The 4,730-nt window shown below is 41.2% G+C and overlaps 1 protein-coding gene across 4 annotated transcripts in view; it reads right to left on the bottom strand.

Moving 5' to 3' along the window:
- Nucleotides 1-4,730, bottom strand: part of MAPK6 (mitogen-activated protein kinase 6) — a 41,791-nt gene that overhangs the window by 23,286 nt on the left and 13,775 nt on the right. Inside the window, exon 1 of one of the 4 annotated variants that reach the window (XM_023509984.1) lies at nt 4,064-4,559. The exons of 2 other annotated variants lie outside the window; for them this stretch is intronic. The gene's annotated coding sequence lies outside the window, so the exon portion shown is untranslated. Of the gene's footprint in view, nt 1-4,063; nt 4,560-4,730 lie in introns of those variants that run through there. One more of the 4 variants, XM_023509986.1, reaches the window with a different exon arrangement.

Here is a 4,730-nt window from a genome sequence, read left to right as displayed (position 1 = left end):
ATCAGACGTCAGAGGTCAGACTGTGTGCCTCTGGCAGCCATAAAAAAGGCAGAGACCTCCTATGCTCATTCTTAGTGACCCTATGGAAAACTGTTTCCTTCTTATCACTTTGACTCTTATAGCAGTTACATTCCAAATTCTGATCTTTCCAATCACTTTCACCTTTCACATCAATCCTGGAACTCACTGGAGCAGCAGCAGATTACTTACTAGTCAGAACATCCTCTCCCCGCATTAGTGACCTGTAGATATTGCCTATTACTATTTTTCTCCACTTCATCTTTTATACCTAACTTCATAAAAGCAAAGTTCACGGCTTAGACCTAGGAAAAAACTGGGGCTCCATATTCTTTTTACCCCATTCCACACACTGCAAAGGAGGAAAAGGAAAGTAACTTATAATGAACCTTTCCAGCATCCAATTTCTTTCTCTGCCTCCAAATAAGTATTACCCATTCCTTTCAACAGGAGTACGAACTCTGTGCTGTTTGGAGAGCAACTGATCATTAATTAAGTTTGAATTAGTTGGTATAATGTTGTTTTGTTTTTAGCAACTTGATAAATAAAATGAAGTACAAAGAATGACTTATAAAAATAAAGGTGGTTTTTTGCTTTACTTTGGCCTTCTTTCAGAAATCTACCATAACATGGAAATCAAAGCTCTCAGTAATGCCCAGGTTGAGTACCAGCTTCCTAAATTTACAAGGCAGGTCCCTCAAACTGCATTAGCCACAGCTGTCTCCTTAAACATTCCTCTCTTCTCTAAATTACCCACTGGCTCTCTGTCATCTGGTCTATCCCCTCATTCCAAAATAAATACCAGGTACTATGAATCAAGCCTAAGTGTATTAAGTTATGAAATGCAAAAGAAAGAAAAGAAGAACTGGCTAGGTATGGTAGCTCATGCCTGTAATCCCAGCATTTGTAAGGCTGAGGTGGGATGATCACTCAAGGCCAGGAGTTCAAGACCAGCCTGGCCAACATAGCAAAACCCCATCTCCACACTAAAAAATTTAGTTAGCCAGGAGTAGTGGCTCATGCCTGTAGCGCCAACTGCTCAGGAGGCTGAGGCAGGTGGATCCCTTGAGCCTAGGCATTCCAGCCTGGGCGACAGAGCAAGACCCTATCTCTAAAAATAAACAGCTGGGCACTATGGCTCACACCTGTAATCCTAGCACTCTGGAGAGGCTAAAGCTGGTGGATTGCTTGAGCTCAGGAGTTCAAGACCAGCCTGGGCGACAGCAAGACCCTGCTCTATTAAAAATAGAAAAACTGAGGCAAGATGATCACTTGAGCCCAAGAGCCTGAGGTTGCTATGAGCTACGATACCACAGCACTCTACTCAGGGTGCCAGAATGAGAGGCTGTCTCAAATAAAACAAACAAAATAAACAACCTAAATCTGTACAAATGGGATTTTCTTTTTCTTTTTATCCAGGAACAACTCGGCCTATTGTCAGAAAGGTTATCTGGATGTGCTAAATGTGAGTTAAAGCCCTTAGACCTAAAGATTACTTTTCTGGTTTTCTCTACCACCTTCTACTCTGCTGCTTCTCAAGGTTAAATGTGGATATGGATCATCTGGCCTGTTTACACTCACTGACAGCACTCCCTCTCCCTCCCTATTTTGGTCTTCTTCTGAGTCAAGTGAGTAATTTGAGTTAACAGAAATCTAGCCAGCCTCATATTTCCTCAGCCAAAAACCCAGCTACTTCTGGAGCAAAGGAAAAGATTGAGCTCTTCTTATATTCACCTAGTACTGTCTCTTAACCCTGGCACAATCAGGTGTTGTTACAGCAAATTCATCCTTCCCTGAGATCTCCTCTCAAGCTTTCATCAAGCTACTAAGTTTCCAGGCAGAGAAGGCCAAGGGCTACAGCTTAGCTTACTTGCTCACATGCATTCTTGACAAAGTCCTTCCTCCTAATGCAGAGTGGCCCTAGAAGTTATTGGTGACCCCCTTCAGGATCTGGACCTCAAGCAGGCCAGTAGCATGAACTAATATCAGTGAATAATCTCAGGAACATGGGAAGAGATGGGACTTTAAGCCGCCAAAGCCTAAACAGGTTTTGCCTAGTATGCTTAGTCACAGACACAAACTTTCAAAGTCAAAAGCCATGGTTACATAGCGTCTAACAAAGTATCTCATTTAAAAACAAAACAGTCCTCCTCTACTACCAACATTTGTTCTTCGATTGTCTAAACTTCTGCCTAAAATTTAACCAGGACTTTCACTTGCCTTTGGCCATTTAAAAAGTCATTATATAATAATAAAATACATGCCCTTGTATTTATTTTATTGCTCACCTCTACTTTTATAAACTACCCTCCTGGAATATCAAAACTTCACAGATCAGACAAACTGGTCAAAGAGTCTTTAGACTCTCCCAATTCTAAAAGTCTATTGCCTACAAAAGCGTAAAACAAATTTCACTGGTTTTATTACCAAGCACTTACAATAAGGGTATTGCCCAGAATGGGACAGATAGAAATTGCTACATACTAAACATTAAATAAGCACAATCTCTTCCACAAATTTATGGCTGGAAATTTAAAAACACTTACAATAACCCTTCATCCCATCTTCTACCTTCCTCCTGCCAGAACCTTCATTCTCAGATTCATTTCTAGCCTAATGTTAAGGAAACACTGGGGGAAATATGTATATAGGAACAGGAGACACGTGAGCAGCCTCTGTGTTCAAGTACTTTTGGACATCTGAGGATTCCAATCAGATTAAAATATAAAACTTTTGCAGCAGGCAGGATAGCCACAAAATAGCCCCCAAATCTCACTGACTTAAAACAAAGTCTTAAATTTTGCTCATGCTACAAGCCCAACACAGCTGTTGTCGATGCTGCTGAAGTAGCTACCGTCTCTTTACCATTGATATTCAATGTACCAAAGAAGAAATGAGGACATCTCACTAGTGCTTATTTAGAAATGATAGTTAATTTTCCTCATGTTTTACTGACCAAAAAAGGTCACATAGTCACATACCCAAGGGAGTGGGAAAATGCTATCCCAACATGAGCCCAGAAGGACAGAGAATCAAGATGTTTTTAACCACTTTCAGTGAATCAGATTCAATTTTTCCATCTGTCCATCACACTTTCTTTCATTCAACAAAATTTTATTGAATGCTTTCCATGTGCCAAGAATTGCTTTAAGCATTAAGGTATAGCAGAGGTCAGATTCCTTCCCATCCTGCTAACATTTGGCACTTTTCTTTCGCCTCTTTTTTTTTTTTTTTTAAAGCAATGGGATCTCAGTCTATTACTCAGGCTGAAATATAATGGCACAATAACACCTCAGTAAAGCCTTGAACTCCGTGGCTCAAGTGATCCTCCCACACTTGAGTAGCTTGGGACTACAGATGTACAGTACCAGTCTGGCTAATTTTTCTTACTTTTTGTAGAGGCAAGGTCTCCCTGTGTTGCTGAGGTTGGTCTCCAACTCCTCGCCTCAAGCAATCCTCCCACATCAGTCTTCCAAAGTGCTCAATTATACATAAGCCACCATGCATTGTCAGGCCTCTTTTCTTCTCTTTCTTTCTTTCTTTTTTTTTTTTTTTTGGCCAGGGCTAGGTTTGAATCCGCCTCCTCTATCATATGGGGCCAGTGCCCTAACCTTTTGAGACACAGGCGCCGCCTCAGGCTTCTTTTCTAATAGCATTTTCATTTCCTTGTCTTTTACCATCCCTCCCCAATCTAATCTCATTTCCTCGGGTCCTCTACTCTTCATTTTCCAGGGCACCATGCCTCTCTTTTTTTTTTTTTTTTTTTTTGTGGCTCTATTACAGAAGAAATGGTTTGGGACTAAGTAGCTTTGCTGACATTTCCTGATCATAGTATAGTACCTGGCATTAGTCACTCTAAAAATGGTACTGAATGAATTAGGGTAAGCAGCATACTCTACTTGGCAGTAGGCTATTTTGGAGAAGACAAGCCTTATCTTCAATTTTTTCAGACTCTGATCACATTATGATCTACCAGCAGGGAACATCCAAGAAGATTCCTACATATGGTACTTTCCTTTCCAGGCATTCCACAGGACCCTCTCACCTTATGGTAAACACAAAGGTCTGCCAACAACATAGAGAAAGCAGCTGGTTTCAACCTATGCAGAATGAAGAAATGAAACACTTCAGCTTTGTTACGGTCCTTATTTCATTTTGTTGAGGTGGTTAAAGAAGGATTATGCCACTTAAATAGTGTCCTATATAACCACACAAACAGAACTATGTAAAAAGTCCTATCAGCCCATGTCACTACCAACATAGGTAACTCATGAATACATGCAGGACCTTGACATCTCTCTTCAGTCCATCTTTGCAGAGTCTACAGCACCTAGACTACAGCTTCCCAGACTGTGGATCAAACATAACTGCTATTGTTTCTGAGCTACCTTGGTCACGTTGCACGAGGCCATACAAAACATTTCAGGACGCTCATCAAATGGACAAGACAGATTGAAGGTTCCCTAATTCAAAAAGAAATAATTCAGAATGGCATATAACTGTTCTGGAATAAATATTCTTCCACCTTTGTCTGCCATTTTCTCCAGACCTGAAGAAAGCTTTCAAGGTAAGAAAGAAAAGGGGCTCGGCGCCTATAGCTCAACCGGCTAAGGCGCCAACCACGTACACCTAAGGTGGCGGGTTCGAATCCCCAGCCCGGACCCACCAAAACAACAATGACGGCTGCAGCCAAAAAATAGCCAGGCGTTGTG

This window comes from Otolemur garnettii, unplaced genomic scaffold (assembly GCF_000181295.1).
Source record: "Otolemur garnettii isolate 467f Iridium unplaced genomic scaffold, OtoGar3 scaffold00011, whole genome shotgun sequence".
Lineage (NCBI taxonomy): Eukaryota > Metazoa > Chordata > Mammalia > Primates > Galagidae > Otolemur > Otolemur garnettii.
Note: the sequence above shows the minus strand (reverse complement) of the source record. Positions and strands in the feature narration are given on the sequence as shown.